Here is a 27,168-nt window from a genome sequence, read left to right as displayed (position 1 = left end):
TAGCTTGAAGCACTGTGGTTAATGATGAATTTTCCAACACTACTCTTGTATTTATGTTAATGTGTGGATAGGATCTTGACTAGAAGATTGTACTCTGTTTGGAAATAGGTCCAATTAGTGTATTACATTTACAAATGGTAGACAATAAGAGAATGAGATTCTTTTAATTAAAATTTTCCTCTTATTTAAGCATCAGTCAGATGGCTTTACATATTATTTTTTTAATAGACAAAAAAGTTCAGTACAAATTCCTAGAAAAACTTCATCGAGTTTGACGAAGACACTCTTACACAAAACATATATTTTCTTTGGAAAGATTGAATTATGTCATACAGTTGTTGAATAGCATGCCTGATTATACTCAATGACTGCATATTTAGTTGCTAAATTTTCCAATTGCTATGTGATTTGTTTATATATGTTAGCCTAAGAATATGAACAATCATGCAAATATTCTAATGACATATACGTGTAAGCAAAGTGGGACGTAGATGCAGATATAAAATGTGTGTATGATTTATGAATAAAGGTGATGTCTCAAAAGAGTTTTTAATAGAAAAGTTTCTGAAAAGTTAGAATTGTGTTGGGAACTAAACCCATCTATCAATACTATCTGCTTATATAGCTATGAAGATATGATGTCGCTTTGTATATAGCAACGCACATACTGGATTTGTTGAAATGTGTACCAGGTCACATACTAATTGGAACTAACTGGGTTCTATTTTTGACAAATTGTCGAATTCCTATAAAACAAATGAGTGCTGAAACAAAGGAAGCATTTGAATTTAATGGACATCAGCAGAAAACTGGTTTATGAACTTTAATTTGCAGTGGAGCAAAAATAGTTAGGTTGAATTACAAACTGGGGTGTTTCTACTTATTTTTGGCTTTTAGTTAATGCTTCAAGAGAGGCGTAAACCCCTTAAGGAAGTAGCTTCTCTCCTGTAATGTTGATTTTCAATTGTAGGTCCACTATACTAAAATGTTAAGTCAAACTATAAGGCATTTTTAAATGGTTAATGAAATCAATGGAGGGTTTCCTTTAGCTTAGAACTATTAACTGTGACTCCCTAAAGAGAGGCATTATAATGAAAACTAATACCTAGACAGTATGTGGAAGGGGTTGAAGCTGAGTGCTGTGATATAAGCATAGGGAGATGTATGGTAGAAAAATGCTGGCTGAGGCGGAATCAGTAGAAGATGACACAGTAAAGACAGAGAAGGAAACACACTGAGTGAGATGGAGCTAATGAAGAGAGCACAGACCACCCAGGATGCATTCATGTGAAATTTTTCTTTTTTCAGAGGTATGTATATACTAATACATTCAATTTTGTTAGGCTTTGATTTCATTTATTTAAGATAGGGATAAACTTACTTCGAACTGAATGTAGCAAAGAGGGAGTTGCGGTGTAGGAGGGAAATTCCCATTAATGTGGCAGAATATCCAGCATCATGTACCCGGAGTAACAAAGTTTGCTTCTCCCCGATGTGCCAATAAAGAACCAGTTCTGTATATTGACAGTCCAAGCGCTCTGGTCTGATAACACTCCCAAAGAGATTATACTCTAGGATGCTGGCTTTTGTGTGGAGGTTGGGAGTGAGGTGTGAAACAGTAACTGGCGTGGGAGAAATGGTGTTCATGTCATCACCTCTTTAGGTTGGTCCTTTGGACTCATTAAAATAGGGGTGTTTGCAACTTTATAAAATATTCCTGTTAATAAGGCAAAGAGTGCTAATGTTCTGATGCTCTGTCTCTATTATCCTAAATGGGATATATGCATTTAAATTTCAGTGTTTAAATAGTAGAAGTTCAAGGCATATTAGTGAAGGTGCTAGTTTTGGACAAATGGGACCATTCAGCCTTTCTCAGTTGCACGCAATGACTAACACACTCATTTTGTGTACCATTAACTCTGGCAATGGGGCTCGGAGAGCAATCTTTTGGGTTAACAGGAACTTTTGTGTGTGCAGATACCTGGAAGTTCTACATTTGACTTTTTCAAAAAGGGTCTAAAATAAGTTTTCATGTAGTGCTTCGCTATGTAAAGTTATTGATGTCTGTTGGTCACAATATTCTTAATTTTGCTGCCCCAAAATAGAGGCAACTTAACCTAGTTGGGTTAAAATATCCTTCTCTGTACCTAGTAAGATTATGCACAAAAATAGAGACCATTATTCTGTTCTATTTTTACACAGGTTTATATGTCCTGGAAATAAGTTGAATTTCAATTAAGAAATTTTCATGTTTGTAATTTATTTGTATTATGTAGGAATATTAAGTATTATTTTCATATATATTTAACTTCCCTGTAGGAAAGTGAAATGGGATATTAAGGGTTCAGCAGTTTTTTGATGTACTCTAAATACATTTTTGATAATTGAAAATAAACTGTTATAAGGCTAGTATACAGCGTTCTTTATGTTCTAGGGCACTAAGAAATAAGGTATAAATATATTGTTTAGAGATTGGTTTCATTGTGGTTTATTATTATTGGCTGTAGAATATTTTGTAGGTGTAGCACACGTTGAAAATTTTTTTAAAGAATAAAATTCTTCTGATATTTTAAGAGCTTATTACAAATTATATTTTATATTATTTTTTATAAACTACTATAAAGTAACAATGGAAAGTAAAGCACCAGATTTTCAGGTTGATTAATAAGTTAATGACCATGAATTACAATGAGAGTTACAAATACCTCTACACATGTGATGAAAGGGGTGATGTAATTGTCACGATGCTTGGACTCATTCACATAGGATAGACACAATGCTTTACAGAAATAGGGCTATAACATCAGGCATATATGCTCCGAAAGAGAATTTAAACTGAAAGTCAGAGAACAAATAATTGAACACTTTCACTGAGAAATGATTAAAAAGTAATTCTTAAAGAGGACTTTATATGAGGAAGAGTTCTTATGATCATTTTTATGAATTTGCCTTTTTTGTTTTTTTATGATTTTCATCATTTGCCAAAGTTCTTGGTACTCTTTACTTTACTCTTCTGAGTGTTAGATTCTGTGGGATACTCCATCTTTTTAAAACTTTAAAGAAAACTCCCAAGAATAGTCTTGATGGAATAGTCATACAGAAGCCATAGCATTGTCTAGAATTGTCTCCTGCTAATGTTCAAGTTCTTGCATTGACTCCCCACATATGTTTCTTACCGTATTGGTTTCTCTCTTACTACACTGTATACCCTAAACATTCTTGTCTTTCCTTATGCTGATAACTCCACTCAGAATGTCCAGTCTTCTTTTCCCTTGTTCCAAAGCCTACATACCTTAAAACTGTTCTTTAGGGGGCTTTCTGAGTTCCTCATCATGCTACAACTATTTCTCTTCCTTAACCCATATTCAGTCCGTTACTATCTGTCACACTGTCACTGATTCGCGTATATTGCTCTGTAGTAGCTCTTTTGTGTGTGTGTGTTTAAATATGTATGTATATGTACATACAGAACTTTATTATGTGTAAAGATACACACACAGACATGGGACTTTTTTTCCTTCAGTGAGACTGTAAGGAAGATCCTTCTGTCTTCTACTTTTACTCCCACTTGTGAGTGAAATAGACTTCGAAGGAATGAGGTCCTTGCATCTCTAAGATTTCCACCGAAGGAATATTTAAAAGGCTAGAAGTTTCCTTTGTACTATGAGAATTATAATTTAGCAATGTTTTGTATTAATTAGGACTAACTTGAGAACCTTCTCTCCTGTTATCATATCTTTTCAATGTGAATAAAATCTAAATTCAAATATACTAATTTATAAGGCAAATAATTTTCAACTCTTGAGATACACTCCCGGACTTCTCTGGTGGTGCAGTGGTTGGGAGTCCACCTGTCAATGCAGGGGACACGGTTCTATCCCTGGTCCAGGAGGATCCCACTTGTCGCAGAGCAGCTAGGCCCATTCGCCACAGCTGTTGTGCCTGTGCTCTGGAGCCCGTGTGCCGAGACTCCTGAGGCCTGCGTGCCTGGAGCCTGTGCTCTGCAAGAGAAGCCACCGCAATGAGAAGCCCGTGCATCGCATCGAAGAATAGCCCCCACTCAACGCAACTAGAGAAAGCCCGTGCCCAGCAACGAAGACCCAATGCAGCCCCCCCAAAAAATTAATTAATTAAAAAAAAGTATACTCCCTTCACCAAAGGGACATTGCCTAATTCGATCACCCATTGGCTTTGTACCACTTTGCACATGTGATGGGAGGAAAATCTAACCTGAGCTACTCCACAAAGACACTAAGACGCCTAAGAGTAAAACACTACCTATTTCATAGCTTACATTAGAATCAATAGGGGAAAAAAGTTATATTGTAATTTGCCACCTCATTCATCAACTCAGTGTTTACCTACTGTACTCACAAGTGCTTTAGGGGGAGTGGGGTATGTGTAGAACTTGAGTCTTTCTCTTGTTTTACACACACACATATGCACCCCTTACACACTCATACATACAGACACATAGAGGCTACAGAAAAAATCTTTTTACTTGCTTGTAGAAGTGATCTCTATGCTCTTACCATTTTTCACATCAATATCAATTTCATCATTCATGTGGATAGTTGGAAACATTAAAGCAGTCCCTGAGAGCTATTTTTAAGTTTTCAATAATTATTGAATCTCACGCATAGGGATTTTATGGCCATTTTGAATGTGCAGGTATGTTTGTGGACATGCAGTCTGAAATAACATATGCTCAGCTCTACAGTCAAATCTCTTTAGGCTGGCACCCTAAAAGTACCTAAAGGCTAATAGGTGTGGAAACTGGGGACGGACTATGGTTATTTGGGAAGTTGAGATAAAATTAGGACTGTTAGGGTCAGGACAGGGCTTTTGGGAATTGGAGCTTTCAGGGAACTGGCAATTCCCAGTAAAAGACACAGGACTGTGAGGGTAAACGGTTCCTTTAAGGCTTTAGCAGATGTGTTGGTTTTCCTTTCTTCAGTTTTGCGGTAGTAGCCTTACTTTGGAAGGGGAAGCACGTCACTGGAGGCAGAGTGGTGTGAGCAGAGGCAACTAATTTGTAACATGGGCTGTCCACTAGACTTTGAAGGCGCATATGTATGCATGTCTGTCCCCTTCTCTCTCTAGATTTATCTTTTTAATGCGTATAACTTTTAAAAAATTATGCCACTAGATGTCAGCAGCAGCCTCCTAGGGTTTCTGTGGCCTTAATTAGTAATAAAATTGGTACTTCATTAGAACATCTTACCTGAGGATAGTAAGTACCTGTTTTGCAGGTTAAAAAAATATTTTTTGAGATATGAGGAGGAAGACTACAAGCATCATAAGATATTTAAATAGTTTTTCAACTTGTTTTTGTTCACTTGTGACAGGTTACTTTTACTTCCAGTATTCTCTCTACCAATGAGATGACATGAAGAATATGTGTAAGGCTGAGGAATTGCTCAGAAATTGGACCTGATGCCAAAGCTTGAAATTTCTGTTTTAATGCTTTATGATTCATTTATGCTGCGATGGCACGAATATTTGTGCTTTGGGCTTGTTTCACTCAGTTTCTGTAGAAGCATTTTTGGAGCTACAGCCTATCAGAAGATGGGGTGGTATTAATTTTTCAGCATCTACATCTGTGCACTGTTTCCTTAGTAATGTCTAAACTTTCCTGGATCTGTGCTCTCTTGTCACAAGATACTCAGAACATTTTGATAGATGCCAAAGAGTATTATGGGTGTTTGCTCACCAGTTGACAAAGAAAACAGTGTAGAAATACGAAAAGAATGTGATTTTTCATGACATGTAATACATGTAATTGTCGAGTCCTTAAAATGGCAGGTAAAAGTATAGCAAATGCTTTTTTTTTTCCAGAAATTAATAAAAAATCATAGTATTGGTCAATGTTCAATAGATACTAGTAATGTTATTTTAAATAATGCAGTTAATATTTGGTCAAATCTGATTCACATTACCAGGAAGGTTCAGGATAATCTGCTGGATTTTAGTTATCAGTTGAAACTCAGTCTTAGGTGATTAGTTAGGAGTTGACTAAGCATCAAGCAGATTTTTAAATGGTTATGAAAAAGGTATGAAAAAAGGTTCGCATTTGGAACAACTCTTCTGGAAAAATTTTGCTTTCAATGCATTTAAAAAAATACCTTAGCAAAAGTTGGAAAAGAGAATTGTGGAAACATTTCCTTTCCTGAAACCAGTTTTACCAAGGAATATACTAATTGTAGATGTTACACCCTTATCACTTTTAAGATTTTCAAAAAATTGTGTTAGTTGGTTCGGGGAGGGGGCTAAGGAAATAATTCCTTTCACATTGAACTTGTTATATTTGAGAATTATTGGTTTACGGGATTATCAGCAAGTTTCTTATTTTCTGCCTTTCTGTTTTAGAACTGCTAATGAAAAAGACTTAACCAAGATTTTCCCCAAGACTGTGGTTGTTATTCTTTGATTATGTTTGTAGGTGATGAGCCAAACATTTGAAATCATGCTGCCGTTACTTGACCCATGTAATTTCCTCAGATGGAGCAGGTGCAGTGAGTGCCATTAATACATGGAAGGTACATTATTAGCCAGATGTTCAGTTAAGGCACTCTCAGCATTGAACCTGGTGCGGAAGCACACAGCTTGCTTGAGTATAATAGTCCCTCCTGTGCTTCCAGAACTTAACCCTCCAGAAGGGGGTCAGGACTGGGATGGGACCAGGGCATCTGTCTTCAGTCTGTCCCTCTCTTCATCATTTGCAGATAGTTCAATGACACAGATGTATGTGAAGTCTTTTTTTTTTTTGCAGTACGCGGGCCTCTCACTGCTGTGGCCTCTCCCGTTGCGGAGCACAGGCTCCGGATGCGCAGGCTCAGCGGCCATGGCTCACGGGCCCAGCCGCTCCGCGGCATGTGGGATCTTCCCGGACCGGGGCACGAACCCATGTCCCCTGCATCGGCAGGCGGACTCTCAACCACTGCGCCACCAGGGAAGCCTGTGAAGTCTTTTGAGTGAGAGTTGCTGCCAGTTTGAAAGTGTTTTAGCTCCACATCAAGAAACTAACTCCCACTTCCATATGCACCAATGCCTTCTCTTCAACCTGTTCTTTTGCCTGCGTGTTGACACGGATTAAGTTAAAGCAGACAGAGGGTCAGGTTCCCTTTGGGTGGTTCCAGAAGTCCAAACAGCTCAGCCTGACGTTCAAAGACCACTTCTCTGCTGCTGCATCTCAAATCCTCCCAACCTCATTTCCACCCAATTCCTCACCCAGGTGTGGCTTCGTAGCCCGTACAAACTGGTTGAGTCCCATGCCTGTGTATGATTGACTTATTTCTACCTTGTTGACTTTGCATTTGCTGTTACTTTTTTCTCCCCTCCCCAACTTCTTATTCTTCATTTCAGAAAGCAGAGTGTGGTAGGGACACTTCTCAGGAGCCAGATGGTCTGCATTCAAATTCCAGATTGCTGATTTATTAGCTTATTGCTCCTGACCTAATGCAGGCTGTTTAACCCAGGGGATCTCGTATTGGTTTATTGTACAAAACTGTTCAAGAAAAATACATAAATAATTGAGTTAATGTTAATATTAACTTAGCATATTAATATTAACTTGTAATAGTTACTGGCACATAGTAAGTGCTTAATATATGTTAGCTACTATTAATTCTATCAAGTCAGTATCAAAATTCACTTCCATAAAATTTAGCCTCAACTCTTATCCTTCTTCATACAGTGATGATTAATCTCATCGGTGTGTATTTGCAGCTCTACCTGCCCACCCACCAATACTCTTATATTTGACTATCTATACAACTGGGTGTATTATTTTCCTCTTCAATAAAGTAGGATAGGGCTTCCCTGGTGGCGCAGTGGTTGAGAGTCCGCCTGCCGATGCAGGGGACACGGGTTCATGCCCCGGTCCGGGAAGATCCCACATGCCGCGGAGCGGCTGGGCCCGTGAGCCATGGCCGCTGAGCCTGCGCGTCCGGAGCCTGTGCTCCGCAACGGGAGAGGACACAGCAGTGAGAGACCCGCGTACCAAAAAAAAAAAAAAAAAAAAAAATAGGCTAATGATACTTGCCACAGCCATACCTAGGGTATGAAGACACAACTGGAGAACAGGAGTAATAACAGGATTGGTGAGAATTATCACTCAGCCTGCTTCTGTGATGTGTAAGGAACTGAATTAGGAGATTTCTTTCCCTTGTGTGATCACATAACACCATACACGTGTTTGCTGGGTGATGACCAGAGAGGCAATGAATTCGCATTTTTTGAGGATGAGGAGGTGGCAGAACATCCAAATACAAAAGTCAAACAGAAACGGAAATGTGGAGTTGAGTTCCAAAGAGAAGTTACAGCGTGAGTTTGGAAACTAATGGAATTTGCCCGAAGCTGTTTAAGTGGGTGAATGCCTTATCTGAGAGAGAGAGAGGGTAGACAGAGAAGAGTAGCCATGAAGCAAACCCCAGCTCCCCACACACACACCATATGCATACAGTGATCAGGGAGTTGAACCTCAGTCATGTGCTTCTCCAGTTTTTGTAAAGGTAAGGTGGATAATCATGTTTTCTTGGAACCAATGCATGTATTCGTTTAAAGTCTGCAGTTGAAAATAGCATCAGACATGAAACTATTATGTCTGAAAATACTAGGGCAGATAAAATTACTCTTGTCCCAACTTTTGACGCAATATAAATATCATTAACGACAGTTAATCATGTGATAAAAATGTTACTGTCTATTTTTTCCTAGGAGAAGTTTGATATTTGATCTAATTGGTGATATTGGTGATATGTTAGCTGTGCATAGGTCAAATATTAGATGTTTGTACAGGACATGTGAAGGGCTTTGGAGATCATGTACTTTTGCTACATTGGCAATAAATATCTTACTTTCCATTATTAGAATATGCTTAGCTTTTGATACTTTTCTTACTAATTTATTAAAATTGCAAAAAACTTGATAGATCAGTGTTCTGTATTGGCTCTCACGACACTTGTGGGAGACATCTCATTTTCTTCAGGAAGCTGGGAAACACATTCTGTGTGGTGCTGTCATGGATAATAATAATAGCAAATATTTATTGACTGCTTATTTGATGCCAGGCACTGTTCTAAACACAGTACCAAGCATTAGGGCCTACTGTTATCTGTTTCAGTTTTGTCATTAATACTGTGGAACAAACACCCAGTGAGCAAAACTCATTGGCACAGGTGTGCAGATTATATGGGTGGTTTACCCTGGTCTTAGTGGCTTTGCTCATGTCTCTGCAGGCAGCTGGAAAGTCAGCTGTGGGTTTGTCTTGCTGATCTGGGCTGAATTCTCTCATGTGTCTGTGATTTTGGCTGGGACAACTAGGCTGATTTGGCTTTGCTCTGTGGAATCTCTGTTCCCCCAACAGTTAAACTGAGCTTGTCCTCATGGTGGTATCAGAGCTCGGAGAGAAAAAGAGCAGAAATGCTAAAGAGTCAGAACTAGCCCAGGGCCATTTCGACCACATTCTGTTGGCCAAGCAAATCTCAAGTCTAGCTTCGAATAAAGGGATGGGAAAATAGACTGCCATTGGATGAAAGGAGTTACAAAGTCACACTGCAATTGGTTGGATACAGAAGAGTAGAGACTTAGGGTCATTTTTACAGTCAATTTACCAGAATCTTTATTCTACACGTGAGAAAACTGAAATACGTTGAGGTTAAATAACTTATGACTAGGGTGGACTGGGGACCTTCACCTGACCTATTATGGAACGTTATTTCCCAGGACCCAGTGATTGGACAGGGGGTGGGTTTGTGACCTGAACAAAATTAATCACTCTTCTTCCATGAACTTGTTATACAAGAGAAAGATTCTTCCTTTAGGATCAAAAATTATCAAGATATTGACTTAGAGTTGCCGGTAATCTTTTGTTCTGCCAGTTGGAGAGGATAATGGGACAGTTGGGGGTGGGGAAAGAGAGAGAGACCAACAGACAGACAGACACAAGAAAGAGACAAGAAACATAGAATGAATGAACAAGTATGAGAAAGTTGCAATTATATCATTTGAGCCACTGGATCCAGCCATACTTGAAACTGGTTTCTTAAACTGGTTTCTTAAAACAATCAATTTCTATTTTGTTATTAGTTTGGTTTGACTAAGGTTTCTATCATGGGAAGCCTGAACTATGTTATCTAACAGTGATGGATTATTTTGCAAAAATGGCTACAGCAATATTTCTAATCCACGTGTTCCTCCTGAACCTCCTTGGCACTCCACACCAAGAAGTGAAGACTATTTTCCCTTCTTTTGAACCTGAGTGGATTCATGTCTGTTCTAATGAGCAGAGCAGTACTGCCAAAGTGATGCTATGGGACTTTCAAAGTGAGGTCATAAAGAGTTTACAGAATCCTCCTGACTTTCTTTCTTTCTAGACACTTTCCCTTGGAGCCCAGTCACCATGTTGTGAGACACGCCTCATGGAATAGCCATTTGTAAGGTGTTTTGGCTGATAGCCTAACAGCCAAAGGCCAGCATCATCCAAGTAAACAAGTCCAGATGATCCCAGCCCCCAGCCTTGGGACAACTCAGGTGATGATGAGTGGAACAGAGATGCACTCTTCCCTCCATGGGTCCTGCCCAAGTTGTTGCAGATTCATGAGCAAAACAAATGTCATAGATTTAAGTGACTAAATTTTGGGGTAATTTGTTACGCAGCCATAGACAACTGCAACACTGTCATTACATTCTTACCCTGTAGCTCCTCTTCAGGACTCCCTTTATTTACTAAACATATGTCAGACCCTGCTCCCACCCAGTGACTGCCATTCCACTTTGACCCGTGCCTTTACTTAAACTTACTTCAATTTGCCAAGTAGTTGTGGACATTTTTTTTCAACGCTTGTTCTGCACTCCTCCCCTGACCCCCATTGGCTTTGTGACGTAGCTTTGCAGGGATGGAAATGGTTGGGGAACATGGGTTGGGATATGCATATTGCTCTATGCCCCTATTAAAAGGCTGGGAATCCTGACTTGATGAATTCACACTTCCGTTTTCTAGCCCTATGCTGTTAAATATGGTGGCCACGAGGCATATGAGCTTATTTATATTTGAATTCATTAAAGTTAAATAAAATTGGCAATTCAGTTCTTTAACGACACTAGCTACATTTCAAGTGCTCAGCATTTATATGTAACTACTGGCCATCATACTGAACAGTGCAAAGTTGTAGAACATTTCCACCATCTTACGATGTTCTTTTGAATGGTGCTGCTCTAATTTGCCACATGTGGTCCGAGGCTAGCTCCTTTAAACACTGGCATGCAATGACAAAAATCTTTTGACCCAGAGCAGAACTCTAAAGGATGTGGTCTCTGTCTCCTAGGTATGAGCTCCAGGAGAGGACAGAGATGAGAATCTCTGCTCTAGTTAATAGGGTTATGTTTCATTTACATTCACACGAAAAGACTGTCTTTTGTAGCCTTTCCTGCATTCTTTTCTAGGCCCTGGACATGTGGATAATGGTTTATTTTCTTGGCTACATTAGTTCCCTTTCTTTAGTCCTGCCTGACTTTCAGAAAAATTCAATTCACAGAAGTTATCCCAGTTACAAATGCTATCCCTCTGAAAATACTTGGGGGCCCCATTCTCCCAGCAGAGAGTCCTCATGAGCACACTGGGCTTCTGTTGACTTGAAAGTGAACTCTGGCTGTGGAGTGGATATTACTCCCTTAGAAAAGAAAAAGAATAACTTCCAGGAAGAAGGGCCTTTCTTCTCCCTAGGTGTAAATTTTCTTGAAAGCTTGTTTATTGATTTTCCTGGTAACAACTGAGCTTACAAGCTATAAAAGAAAAGAAAAAACGAAGGCAGGGAAATAATATCAACGATCAACAAGTTAATTCACCAGAATTATTTCACGTGTAGTCAGTCACACAGGGCTGTGAAATGAAATGTACTATATGCCCTAATCCCAGTTTTATTATGGAGTCCGTAGAATTTAGTTCATCAAAAGGGAAAGCAAATGTTTAAATCTTCAAGCAAGGGTCCATCTCCATTATAAAAGGGACTGTGCCCGAATTAATGTCATCATGTGAAGAGAGTGCTAAAAGTGGGGTGAACTAAAGCAAACATGGCTGCTCAATGGGATGGTACTTGGTACAATTAAAATGGTGTTGAGAGCTTCCCTGGTGGCGCAGTGGTTGGGAGTCCGCCTGCCGATGCAGGGGACGCGGGTTCGTGCCCCGGTCTGGGAGGATCCCACATGCTGCGGAGCGGTTGGGCCCGTGGGCCACGGCCGCTGGGCCTGCGCATCCGGAGCCTGTGCTCCGCGGCGGGAGAGGCCACATCAGCGAGAGGCCCGCGTACCGCAAAAAAAAAAAAACCAACGGTGTTGATTTTGATCTCTGATCAGTCACATTGCCTGAAATAACCTCCACTAGCATTGGTCCTATGGGAGGGCATCTTCTTAAATTTCTGATCCATGTGATAACACTTTTAAAAAGTCTTATAATCAGGTAATTTTGGAAAATGCTGAATTTTATATCTCCCTCCTGTAGTTTTATGATGCACATTAGAATATTAGTCTCTGAAAATCCTGCTGTAAAGAAACCTGTTTAACTCTGTTTAACCCAGCATTTCCTAAAATTCGTTGACCGTGGAACCTTTCCTACTTTAGTATTTTTTAATGTAATACTCACTGCATCCAGAGGCTAGGTTTCAAGAAAGCAAACTTTGTGAAATGTTGCTTTAGAATAAAACATGAATTCCCAAGAGGGCTTGCTTTATAACACAAAAGTTACCTAATAACACTGTAGCCATTAGCATCCATCCAATACAGATTAACTTTCCTCAATGAGCAGGATCTTAGGACCCTGATGGTGTGGGAGAGGCCATAACATGGAATGTTTTCTAAGGAGGGCTGTTTCAGGAGGGTTCCTGGGAAGTCAGAAGATGGCTAACCATCTCCAGGAAGGTCTTTCCTGGGACGTGAGACTTTCAGAGCTATGTTTCTAGGAAGGTCAGTTTTAGAAGGCGTCACAAGTAGATGATTAGCAAAGAAACTTTTTTTTTTTTTTTTTTTTTTTTTGCGGTACGCGGGCCTCTCACCGCTGTGGCCTCTCCCGTTGCGGAGCACAGGCTCCGGACGCGCAGGCCCAGTGGCCATGGCTCACGGGCCCAGCTGCTCTGCGGCATGTGGGATCTTCCCGGACCGGGGCAGGAACCCGCGTCCCCCGCATCGGCAGGCGGACCCTCCACCACTGCGCCACCAGGGAAGCCCAGCAAAGAAACTTTTAATAGCTCCTGTGACTTCCAGATAGTGTTCAATCACTTTCTTCTTCTGTGCAAATAACCATTTCTCAGAAGAGTAGATCACTATCACCATTTCTGCTTTCTCACTAACCATTCACTCTTTGACCTGTAACAATCTTTCATTCAATCTCTCATTCCATTAAAACTCCTCTTTCGTAGATAACCAGTTTTTTTTTTTTCTTTTTTTTCTATTTGCCAAATGTAGGGAACTCTTTGTGGGTGAACGTATTGCCCTCTAGGATTTTGGATTCTACCTAACTACTTTTAAGCTCCACATTTATATCTCCAGCCCAGGGCACCATTCTGAGCTTCAAAATTCATTCCCACAGGCACCTCATACTTACATCCAAAATTGATCTTATAAACTTGTACGCTAAACCTCTTTTTCCTATATAGATCATTGGAAGAACCATTATTTACCTGGTCACCCCAGCCATGTAGGCGTTGCTCTTACCCTTACCCCAATCAATCGCATTTCTCAAGACAATCTCCTCTATCTTGTCATCCATATCTCCTTCCATGCCTTAGGCTCCAGAGTCAAATCATAGCACTTCTACCTGACATCTGAGTGATCCTGAACAAGCCTTCTAGTCTCTTATGCCTCAATTTCTCATTTATTGACGGGGATAATAGTAATGCCTAAGTGAGTTATTGTGAGCTTGTGAAAATTAAATGGAGATAAATTAGGGGAGTAGAGAGAAGATTAAGTTGATTAAATTGACTTTTTTTTTTATCTCCCTAATGGAGGGAAAAAGTACTTATTTATTAATGGGGAAAATTCTTAATGGGTTAGTTAGTGTTTTTACCGGAGCAAATGTTTCTTAAAATGTTATAGTAGTAAATAAACAAAAAAATCTAAGGTTGTGATTTGGTTGGAATTCAGGGGAAAATAAGTTACTAATATTTTTCTCCTCTCATTACACAATTGTGGGCTATTGTCAGGAAAATAAAGGAAAGGAATCGAATTATCTTTACCACCCGTTAGGCCAACAGAATTGATTGTATGATGAAGTAGATAAAAAGGAGGGACCCCAGAGTAGCATCTCTAGGACACTTGTATTATCTGTACAACCAGGCCAATGTGAAGATACCTGCATCTTGTAGGGTCAGCCATCAGGAACACTGCTAACACAAAATTAAGCCCTGGTTATGAATTTCAGACAATTTCCTATATGTTTTGCTTAATAGCTAAAAGCCCTATTAAAAATCATATTACACCTGTAATAGTGCATAGACTAGTGTAGGAGAGTTACAAGGCCATGTGTACTCAGGCCTACCACCATCAAAAGAAGAATACATGATTGATGAAAGTCATTCCTCTTTCAGTAAATTTTAATGGCCTCCTACTATGGACCACTAACTCTTGATGCGGGGGATATAGTAGTCTACAAAATAGCCAGAAATCCTTGCTCTGCTGGATCTTATGTCCCAGTAAGAGGAGACAGACAGTAAGCAAAATAAATAATTGTACTGTATTTAAGACAAGGGCTATGGAGAAAAATAAAGCAGGAGAGAGGGACAGGGCATCTTGTAGTGGCATTAGAATGACATATTTAAAGAGAGAGGTTTGGAAATTCTCACGAGGAAGATGCTATTTGAGCAAAGACCCGAAGGAGGTCATGGAGCCAGTGAGCGGTTCTGATCAAAGGAATGAGTTGATCTGACTTTCTTCTTACCAGGATCACTCTGGCTACCCTTTGAGAATAAACACAAGGGGAGATGAGTCATTAGGCTACTGCAATAATCCAGGCGAGAGACGGTGGTGGATGGGGCTAGGGAGGTAGTATTGGAGGTGATAAGTGGCATAGGTAAAGTTCAATCTTAGTGTGTGTGGCATCTCTGAGGCCCATGCTTTGTTCTTCAGAAATACCGGGATTTCTGGAGAAGACTGAGGGAGGGGAACCAGGGAACAAAATCTAGAGAGATACGCCAGGGAGATAGCAGGAGAATCATTAGAAAGTGATGTCACAGAACCAAAGGCAACACAAGTAAGAAGGAGGTATGAGCAATGTGCAGCACTGCAGAGAATTCAACTATGACTGTGTCTGAAGGTGGCCCCTCAAATCTGACAAGTAGAAGGTTGTCAGTGACATTATCAAGAGCAATTTTAGTGGATTTGCTAGAGCAGAAACAACAGATTGAGATCAGGAAGTGAAGAGGTGTAGACAGAGAATATAGGTTACTCATTTATGACCAGTGCTTGTATATATATCTCCCCAATCCACAGTAAGAAATATATTTTATATTGTGGTCCACTGCACATGTACACACATACCAATCTGCATAGTTTTCATGGCATAAATACTACATTTTTTATGTGCCATGCACTCCATTTTCTATTCTCTTCTATGTAATTTCTTTTAAAAAATGCTTGCCGCAATCTACTAAATTGATTTTATAGCCCACTCTAGCGTCTAACTCATGGTTTGGAAAACATGATCATAATCAACATAAAAGATTACCCATTAGAACCATTGCCCACATTACCTACATGCCTGTCTGTCTCATATTTTGACTTTTGTGTTGAAACTTTCAGAAACACAATCTCTTTTATACATATGGAATTTTTATACTTCCATCTATAGTCACAAACTGAATATCAATAGAATAGCTAATCCAAACTTATTTTAATATCATTAAGACTCAGTGTATAATAAAGACATTGGCTGTGCTCATAGATAAGTGTTTCCTGTCAACTAAACAATTTGGGCCCATTTCCCTACTTTGATTTTATTCTGTCTTTATGACGTGTAAGCGGGAGATCCATGACCCATGGCAGAGTGAGTCAACTGTGTTGAGGAGCTTTGAACTCCGCTGGGATTTAGAATGAGCCATTTGTGAGCAGTGCTTTGTATTTAACTAGGAGAATAAATATTTATCAGATAAATAGATGGCATTAAGTAATATGTTTTTGGGGAGTCAGCAAACTTAGCATATGTCAATAAAAATAATGGTTGCTTCCTGTTCTATAAATCTATGCTAATATAATAGTAAAGGTTATCGAACAGTATGAAAAATAAGCTTTAATTTAAAGGAAATAAGGGGAGAAGGCAGTAGGCAGTCAAAGGAGCTTTGTCCCCTCCAAAGATGAAATTGTTGCTAAGTTGAGCAGAAGGATGAAGTTGAAGATCTTTGAGAGAAGAGGATAATTAACGGAGGTGAGGTATTAGGGGCAATGCTGGGAGGATTCCACTTAAAGAGGAGAAGGATCACCTCTCCTCTGAGTTTGGATGGTTTCAATGTTAGTTAAGTGTGTAGATTGAGAATGGGAAGATGAGGCAGTTGTTTCCTAATGTCTGATTTTCTTTATGAATTAGGAATCAAGATCTTCTGTTGAGAGTGAGAGGCTCTGTGTTAGGAGGGTGCTTGAGGATAACATTGAGGTTTTAGAGTTGTCCTTGGGTAGAAGGAGCTGATTCAAGGTCAGGACATTGATGGATGTGATGGATCAGTGCAGACCTGTCTGCACTCTCAAACTCTATATCTCCTTTCCCATTGGTTTAGAGCCAAGATCATGAATTGATAATTCACAGAAGCTGGATAGGACCCATAGATTTGTTTGTTCCCCATTATTTTAATAAGTCAGAGTTTTAAATGAGTAGCTTCTCTTGCAAGTTTTAGTTTTTCAGGTGTAAAAAAAAAAACCAGCTAGAAGATCTGGGGGTAATTCACTGGAGCTGAGCAATGTCTACTCCCTTTCCTAAAGGCCCACATTCTCCTTTCATTCAGTGTCTCTGCCATCCCCCCACCCCCCCCCACCCCCCCACTATTACACGATGTGCATTTATCCATGCCGCTCACATAGGATGCTTCTCTGGCCCCATAGGCATATGAGTGTGGAATCCCTGCTTTAAACCTATGGGATTTGTTTTTGAAAAAAGTAGTAAAGGCAGGCTTACTTAGTTAACCTCAGCCTAGTCAGGCTAAGGTGGTTGCACCTCAGTGGATAATGGTTTTTAAGGTCCGGTTACCAACCCTGATGACTGAGCTCTGGGGATTGATTCATGTCAATAAAACACATGAGAGATTTACCAATAGACATGTACTGCTGACCAGACTAGGTGATGAACAGAACACCCCTTTCCTGTGTGTAAGGCCATGCAGCAGTCTAAATTATTTATTCATTTACTGATACTCAGTGGCAGAGTCAGACGTGAAACTCAAGCCTTCTGGTTCTCCCCTACATTTCTTAACTTGGAGCTCCACTTAGTTTCTCAAAGGGAAGGCATAAACAAAGGGGTTTTTGAAACCCAGGGTAAGTAGTTTAGGGATTTTTGTCATTGAGATGTGTCCACCCCACCTTCTCCCTCTCCTGAGTTAGACTGAGGAAGTATAGAGAAGAGAGAAGGCAAACAGAGTACTCAGTAGTCAGAAGATAAATTGAGGCTGTCCGGGTCAGGATAACTAGGATGCTGAGATTGTGTTTCTAAGTCTGGATTGTTGATGGATAAGTAGGTATGATCTTATTAATGATTTTGAGACATGTGGTACCTGCTCTGACATTTTCTTTAGTGGTTTCCTACCTCTTCCTGATTCTAATAAATGTATATCATGGTTTGACCTTATTAAATGTTCAACCTGAGTATTACAATATTAATCAGGAGACATTTTTCTAGTAGCATCTGTTTTCCGAACATGGATCTTGTGACATATGTTTTATGATGATATGGATCCTGGAAAGTAAAATTAACAAAAAACAACAGCAAAATGCCTGCCCTTGTAAGCATTTTGGGCCCACTCCTCTTTTTCTTTGTTTCAAAATGCTTCTAAATCACATGCAAGTCTTGATGTCAAAAGGGCTGTCATTCCCCTCTGAGTTTTTTCACGGGGCTTTTAGAGTTTACTAGAAAATGTGGTGACAGTTACAGCTGAAGATAATGTTAAGATGAGAAGGAAATGAGACACATTGGAGGGCTAAGATGCGCTTAGAGCATCATACTCGCGGTGATGGATTTAAACTGATGGTTCCTGCCGAGTTCTTCGTCCTGTCAAGTCCCGCAGGTCAGCTGGTCATCACAGACTGAATCGTAGGCTTTATGATAACTGAGAATTATATTCAGAACTTGAAACAGCGGTGGAAATAAGAGACCAGTTGTTGGCTGTAAACAGCTTCTGAGAATGCTTTTCTAAAAACAGATGCCAGGGAAAAGGCCCTGGACCTGTGATTCTTGGTCTCTGGAGGTGGGTGACGGGGCAGGTGCTGGGGGCCCTCCAAACTAATTTCTCCCCCTTGCTGTGCTTTACAAAGAGGTCAATTTCACTCTTCACTGAGATAGAAAAGTCAGTATTGGGAGCCATTTTAAAGGTCTAAATTGGCTTTTTTAATGAAGTTGAAGGCGCCAGGGAGGCTGTTGGAGGGGTGGGAGGTGACGATTTACAATGCCTTCTCTGGTCCTTTTTGCTAATTTTCCAGCAGTTCTCTGCAGGGGAGCCGGGTTTCTTTCAAGATTGTTTCAATGTTAAATTTACACTAAATCAAGAGCGCAGTAAGCCCCAACCTAGTCTTTTTAAGGGAAGGAAATTTTGAAGGAGCCAGGTCCCCTGTGGGGAGCTGTTGCAGAAGGCAGGAGATAGCAGATAAAACCACTATAGAAGTTGGGGAGTGGGAAGTCAAAATTAGAAGACTTTGCGATTTTTTCAAAATATGTCTTTCTCTCCTTGTATGTCTTTTCCTGACCGCACCTCTTATATTGTTTGTTTTATATGGTGAATATTTTCTCTAGTGTAAAAGAACAAAAATGACCTTTGAAACGTTTTTCTCCGTGTTGCATTTAGGCCAAGACCCTCCAGATCATCCTTTGCCCCGCTTGCAGGGCACTTTGCTAGCTCAAGCTCTTAGGCAGTGTCTTTGTGCTTTGCAGCACACCTGAGTCGTATATTAATGGATCAATAAAAGATGCCCTGTTGTGTCTTAAAAGGATATTAAGAACTGGATGCTGACCTGAAAAGGCATGGTGCTGATGGCGACCAGATCTCTTACCAGCAAAATATAGCTAAACATGTCACTCACTTTCTTGCTAAACCTCCAAAGCTATATACAAGATAGTGCATGGTGGAAAAGGTTATTAAATGTATAAATGTCAATTCACTTTGTCATGCAGATGGTAGTTCCCATCTTTCTTTCTTCCTCCCTCCCTCACTCCCTTCCTCCCTCTCTTTCTTTCCCTTTCTCATTCTCTCTCTCTCTCTCTTTGTCCCTCCCTCCTTCCTTCCTCCCCTCCTACTTTCCTTTCTATTTTGCAAGATAAAGAAAGTTTGTTTGACTTTTAAAATTGCGTGAAATCAGAACTTAGTACTTACTTGTGAACATGACTCTACAGGAAAGGAGGCAGATAAATATTATTTTCTAAAGAACTACTCAGCCGTATGTGAACATATGTGTTAATGTGAAGCTGAATTTGTTTACTCACAAATGTTTATCTCTAACAACCTTGAGGCTTTTTAATGCTCTAATGTGAACTGTATTGTGTCCCACGCTATACCATCAGCTAGGGCTACTCCTTTAAGAAGTTTAGTATCACAGATCTTGAGACTTGATACTACTGAATAGAGAAATATCACTAGCTCTTCAAATATCTTGTGGCCGTTTTCTTCCAAAATGGCCTTGAAACAGAATGTGGGTAAGTCTTTCGAAGGAATCATAATTTCTTGGTTTAAACCTAACCAAATAGATTATCATGGGCAGCTTGGCCGTGCCTGTTGAAAGCAATTCAACATATTTTTTGAGTAAGAGATTACAATTTGAGAAAATTTCACTTACTTCACAAATATTTATTGTCTGCCAATGTACTGGGACCTTCACTTGAAGTACTAGTTCTTCTTCTCAGTAGAGTATATACCAAATAAACATGTAAATTAATTGCTGTGAGAGATTTTTTTTTTCCATTAGTGTATATACAGAGTGCAGCAGTGACACAAAAGATGACTGTTGGCTTCCTGAGACGGCTCAGGACATGTATCAGAAAAGAGGGGACTCTTGGAGGAGTAATATTGGCCAGATAAAAATGTTACGGGAAAACATCCCAGAAAAAGAAAATAACATATACAAAGTCACGGAGTCAAGAAACATCGTGGTATATTTAGGGACGTGTATATAGTCCTGTAGTGTTTCCTGTTAGAATCTTGCTCTTATTTCAGTATTCATAAAGAAAATAAAGTATATCGCCTGCAGCAGTTGTGAGATACATGATAAAGAAATGACCTTCAGTTATTTACTAAAGAGCATGACTTAGTATTGATTACACAGCTTATTTGGGTGATAAAATGAATTAGGAAAATGTACTGAAGGCAAAATTATCTAAACTATAATTCTGTAACATAAGGAAAAATAATGGCCTGGAAAAGACAGATGCCTGTAAGAGGCGGCTGAGTGCAGCTTAAGTGTCCATCCATGGACTGTGGGTCCTGGGAGAATGAATAGGGCAGATGTGCAGTCAGGCTGGAGTTGTGTTTCTGTGAGGCAAAGAGGCACAGAGTGAAACTTAGTCAGGTGTGCCACACTGGGACAGCGGTTCCATAGGATGGTGCAGGAAGAACTGGGTGGAGAGGAAAACAAATAAAGAAGGGGAGGGCAGGGCACAGATTGGTACGGGGACAAGGACAATGTCATCTTGGCAGGGTAGGTGTTCCCCGAGCCTGGCAGGGATGAGAAATGTGGGACCTGGGTCATATATATGGAGAGTCCTACAACATTCCACACTGTTTGGAACATCTTAGTAAATATCCGTATCATTCACAGTCACCGGGACTGTGTCATCTATTCCTTGAAATTTAAATATGGCGACCAAGAGGCTCTGGTGTTCTCCATGCCTCCCACTTTCTTGCTATTTCTGGTTATCATCTCCCTGCCTGGCTTTGCCCTGCAGAACCCTCACAGCTCATGCAACCTGGACCAGCCCAAGGCTTTCGTTTTTCCTTCAAGGGTTTTCCTGAGGAAGGGCGATCCGCGCAAGAGAAAGAATTAGTAACTTCATTCTTCCCGCATCCCTTTTTGCTTTGAATCCTGGAAAAATTCAAGCTGAATTTGTTTCCCAGCTCATGCAACTCTAGAAGACCTTATACTCTGTATTTCTGTGTCCAGACCCCAATCAGAGCTTTATTGAATTTTCAGTGGTTATTCACTGATTAATTTTATGCTTTGGTATTTATAGCTATTTTAGAAAGTCCTTTGAGGCCCATTTGAAATGAATTGAAAATTAATAAGAAAAAGTAATCAAATACTCCTTCTAATCTCATGCGTCCGTTGGCATAATCCTCTCAGTTCCCCTCTTCCTTGGAGCACGTTCTTTGTCACTGGGTCAATTTCACATCTTCTTCTCTCTGATGTTCTTTCTTAGTAACTCTCAACACTTACAGCTTTCAATTAAAAAATATCCCCCATCTTACTAGTTGCAAAACTCTTTGTTTCTTTCCACTTTTCTGAAGAATCCTGATTTTTTCCTCCTGAAATCATCACTGTTTCGAGTGATCAGGAAGTAAAACCATTCCATACAACAGATTTGCTTCTCCCAATCTACTTTATTCTTAATAACGAGTTTTAGTCATCATCCCATATCTCCTATATAATGAATTTTTTCTGCTCTTCAGTTTTTCTTGGGTTGGATGGCCTGCTTTCTAATTTCTAGAGAGTGGAAGTAAAGGAGACACATAATCTTCCCTCTGTTGGAGCTATTTTCTCTTAACAAAGGTTTTCTCTTTTCCAAATTTTAAATTGCATATGGAACCCAGGAATAAATGAAGATGATCATTTATAATTGAAGTTGTTTGTGGGGCATGTTATACTATCAGGGCAGCTCCCACAGAGGGCCAACTGGACTCGGATTGGTTCTCAACTTGGACTTCATTTCTTGGCTTTGACCCAAGGTACAACTATATATTGTTTTTCAAGTTGGCAGCCAAGGTATCAGAATCAGCATTTCCCCTACTAAGCGTTCTTAACCTACAGTTGGTGGCTTTGTCATTTCCTCCCTAAGTTTGTCTTGACGTCCACTTTCCGTTAGTTGAGAACTGGAATATTCACTTATACCATGTAAGCATTTAAACTCTAGCATTCTAGAGGATTTAATAAATCCTTATGGGCTATCTAGGGAGTACAAGCTACAGTCTTAGTGTCTTGGAAGCATTTCTGGTCTCAATTCCCACCTGATTCTAGAGTTTGGAAAATCGGATCAACAGCTTAGGGGTTCAGTTGCATCCAATGTTGAAAATAAGCCTTCTGAGATTTGTAAATCTGTACCTTGTCATTTGTTTCACTAAGTTCAATAATCTAGTTTTTAAATCAAATCTATTTATGGCTCATATATTATGTGCAGTTAATCTCTTGTTATTATATAGCAGTAGATAATTTTCATAAACTTACCTATTTGATTTGTCTTGATAAGTATTTTTTAAATACTATGGACACATTTACATGTAGAAACCTATTTGATTCTCTAGAAAGTGTAATTGGTGTGGAAATATACAGATGACTTTAACTTGGTAGGGAAACTCTTGACCGTTTGTAATTTTAGAAATGATTGCAGTTAGTGGAATTTCAGTGGAATGAAAATATACCATATAAAAAACCCATACTATGAAATTTTCACCATGGAGTTACTAAAATATTTATTGTTTATAAAATATTTTTTTCATCCTTGAACAGTCTTTGAAATATTACTCACTAAAAACATCTCCCCAATGAAGGACTGCTCTAAAGTGCAATTGGCTTTTTTTCTCTTCTCTGCAGTCAAGGAGGATCTATAAAATGGTAATTATTCAAATGTTCTTCTTGTAAACTACTATATATTTCCCTGTCTCAAGCAAGTAGAGGTCTATGTTGGCAGAAGTCAGCTTCTGCTTATTAAGTAATATTGCCATGGCTTGTAAAATTGGGAAGAAGTGTACCTGAAGCTGCAGTGTTCCTTTCATATATCACTCACTGTTACGCGTTTCAGAATTATGGAAGGCATACTTAAGTCTGAATCAGGGAATAATGTTAGAGAAAATAAATATCCACTTTTTTGGGCAGCAGTTTAAAATATATTAAATTTTAGAAATGTTCGAAGTCACAGGCATGTTCTTTGATTTATTCACTTTTATTAATATATAACCAGCATGCAGTGTTCAAACTGACCTTTTGAGGTTTGGATTATCACTCTGGGTAATTTTTTTGTAGTCTTATGCTAATTTAGTCCAGTTATAATCTTGCCAAATAATTAGTAATAGTGAAGTGTCTTTTTTCTCGTATAGGAATAATGCAACCAAGGTATATTTAGTTAAATGCATTTTGGCTCTTCATTTCAAGCTGAAATGGCTGTGGCTGAATATCAAGGATGCCTTTTCAAAATAATGTCCCTGAACACTCGGGGAAATGCGATGGAATATTAATGGCATATATGAAATCATATTAAATGATCAGCTTTTTTATTTTTAAATTACCAAACTCCCTTTCTGCCTCTCTTCTAATTTCTCAGCCCTTTCTAAGTTTTGTGACTGTTGAGCTATTTGGGAATTACTGGTAGTGGAGCTCTTTTGCCTAAGTAGGAGTGGAGGGGAGGAATTTTTATAGTAGACTCCAATGTTTAACTTAGACTTATCTCTAGTCTGAGAATATTCTCATACTCGTAGCTCTGTAAATAACCAATCGTATGCTCTTGGACAAGTTATATGAAACTTTTTGGTAGTAATATCTTGAGTTCCCTCAAAGGGATCATATATGTGCAGTCCTTGTTGGTAGAGCCATTTGTGAAGGTCCAGATTGCCTTCTAACAATTTCCTGTTTTGTGTTTTTTTCACAAAATCCAACAAAATCTTGGCAGACGTATCCACTGGGCAGCCTTGTCAACTGGTAGCAACTCCCCCACTTGCAAGCATGCTGACCACAAAGATCCCAAAGCAAGTTTTATGATGCATGTAAATTGAAGGAGCTTTGCAATGGACAAATCCAAGTTATACCTTTCCAGATTTACTTACTGTCACTCCATCTGCATGTATACCCTATGCTTTAGCCTACTCAAATAATGACTAGTCCTGGAACATACCATGTTCTCTTTTGCCTCTAGATGTTTGCCTGGAATTCTCATCAAGCCCGTTGCTGCCTGATAAATGTATACTCACTTTTCCTGACTTAATTCAAGCACCAGTTCCTCTGTGAAGCTTTCCCAAATTTCCCTCCCTTTCCCCCATACACATTGGCTCTGGTACTCCCTTTTTTAGATCATTGTATACTTATACGTGTTGTAATACTTGATAGATTGTATTCCGATCTGCTGGCTTGTTTACATGTGTGATTCCTGTATCTCCAGGTGTTCCAGCCCAGAGTATAAAACATAGGGTCACAATAACTTGACAAAAAGGCATTTGTATGGCTTTTTTCCCAAAAGGTGGTAGGCATGGGGAGTCCTTTTATCCTTCAAGTGGTAGAGAGCACTTCTCTCTTCTACAGCCTGTTCACTGATGCCCCTTGAAAGCCACCAAATGCTTTTCCATTTCTCTTCCACGTGGAGACTGGTCTGGTGTTCTGTTTAAATCACCACGCTTGTTCTGTGCACCAGTGTCCTGCAAAAGCCTCCCTGATGGGGAAATTCTGTTCCCTCCCTCTAGTCCTGTGGTCTATCCCACTGTCGCCATGAGTCCTGTTTTGTGCTCTCAGTGCCTTACAGAAGTTTTTATAAAATAACTCTTCTAGTGCCCCTCCTCTTCCACAGATACACAAACAAAACACCCTGGGAAAATAAGTCCTTCTCTTCCAGGGCTACACATTTAAGGGTGCGAAGCTGTTTGTATATGTCATAGGCATGTACTCCATTAAAAATAACTTGGGAGCTCAAGTGCCGTATCGCTAGAGAATCAAAAAGTAAGTAAACGTTTTGGCTAAGTTAACCTTCACTTACCTACAAGAGTCATCTGTCTCAAAACCCAAGAATTAAATTCTTCTGAGAGGCTTTCCATGTATCATGTATGTGTGTGTGTACATATATACATAATACATGATTATTGCAATGCTTTTATTGTATAATACTTTCTTCCTTGCCACCCCCAATTGCTAAAATACTCTTGTTTTTGGCTTCTTTCCAACGCTACTGATTGATATCTTATAGGTACCAAAGTTATTTTCTATTAAGTACTTTTATAACACTGAACTTTTGAAACAGAAATCTATTCCTTTTGATGATGAAATGCCAGGTACCATTTCCTTGTCTGTCTCTCGGAATCCCATGATCAGAGTCCCTGGGAGGAGGATATTTTTAACTTCACACACCGATACTCCGTGGGAATATTTTCTACTCCCTTGTAATAGGGAAAGCGCTTTGTTTTAGTTTTTCAAAGAGTTACACTCTTTGTTCAGAAATTGTTTGTCACACTCATTAAATAACCAAATTATGACTTCTGCAACTTGGTAAAATATGGATGCAAAAGGAAAGAGACTTGGTCTTTTTATAAATTAATCGAATTAATTTAAATTCATTTTCATGTTTGAAAAGACTTCACAAAAGCTGCCAAAGTTGGTGTCGGAAGACAACTTTAATAGATAAAGGAAGAGTTTACGAATTTATATTTATTTTATATCAATTGTTTTGTAAGTATTTTTAAATTCTCACTTTGGTACAGGGGATTCCCAAGACCACCCTCAGGTTTGATAATCCACTCCACCGACTCACAGAACTCAGAAAAGCTGTTATACTCATAGTTATAGTTATAGTTTATTACAGCAAAGGAATACAGATTAAAATCAGTAAAAGTGAAAAGTGTGTAAGATAGTGTCTGGGAGAGACCAGGCAAGAGTTTCAGTTTGCTTCCCACAGCGGAGCTGTATGGACAACACTTAATTCTCCCTGCAATGATATGGGATGTATAGAAAGTATTGCCAACCAGGGAAGCTCACTTGGACCCTGTGTCCAGGGTTCCTACTGGGGCCAGTCACATAGGCAGCAGACTGACCTACTCAGTCTCCAGCTCTCCCAGATGTCAAACTGAGTGGCGGTCCGGGCCCTAGGTGACAAAAGTACAGGCATGAATCACATTGCACTGTTAGCATAAACTATTTGCCATGGCCCAAGGCCCCAGGTATACAGTCTTACCAGGCAGAATATTCTAAGGGCTTAGAGATTATCTCCCAGGAGCCAATTGTTTCTTTGAACACACACCCAAGCTTACTAAGTCAACCCTTTATTGCAGACTTCTCTTTGGAGACACCCAAGTTGAAATGATGCATGCAGTTGCATTTTGTTTAAGAAAGACAGTCATGGTCTGCCAATTAGAGTAGGTGTACTCAAAGAAAAGGTCTTGTTTCAACCTCAGAAGATTGGCAATATATCTATATTTTCAGTTAAAATAAGATGTTTAAAGCAGCATGTATGATTTTTTGGATTCCTCCCTTACATTGGCTTTTAAATTTCCTATCTGTCCCAGTCTCATCTGCTAAAAACGCTTCTAATGAGCTTAAAATGATCTTAAATTTCTCATCTCCATGAAATGGCTCACAACATAAGGATGAAGTGAAGATTAAAAAAAATGAAGTAACGAATTTATTTTCAGCAATCACAAATAGAAATGCTGCAAGAGTCATCGTCACGCAGCATGTTTAAATACGTGTCAGCTCCTGGTCCTCTTGTAGTTCCAGGTTTCACTATCAAACCAAAGATACCGAAGGAGATGGCACGTAAGGGAACAAATTGTGTTTTAAAGTGGGGATGTGGAGAGTCCTCTTTTTGTCCTTGTGCTCCAGAGCATGCTGTAGTGAAACTGACCTGTCCCCATCCCGTCCCCACTCTGTACTCTGTCCCCCATCCTGTGGAGGATTTGCCTGCATACAGGAAGTCAATGGGATAAGCTCTTCTCATTGACTGATGGACACATTTTGTTTTACACAGCAGCATGTAACTTCTCTCTTAAAGAAGCCATAAGAAAGAATGAAATAATGCCATTTGCAGCAACA

The 27,168-nt window shown here is 39.5% G+C and overlaps 1 protein-coding gene across 3 annotated transcripts in view; it reads left to right on the top strand.

The window, feature by feature from the left end:
* The window catches only part of INPP4B (inositol polyphosphate-4-phosphatase type II B), a gene marked incomplete at its 3' end in the record, with an annotated part of 719,784 nt that overhangs the window by 133,511 nt on the left and 559,105 nt on the right, over positions 1 to 27,168 (top strand). The window lies entirely within an intron of this gene.

The sequence above is a fragment of the Grampus griseus genome, assembly GCF_964374135.1.
Source record: "Grampus griseus genome assembly, chromosome: 4".
NCBI classification, from domain to species: Eukaryota; Metazoa; Chordata; class Mammalia; order Artiodactyla; family Delphinidae; genus Grampus; species Grampus griseus.
Note: the sequence above shows the minus strand (reverse complement) of the source record. Positions and strands in the feature narration are given on the sequence as shown.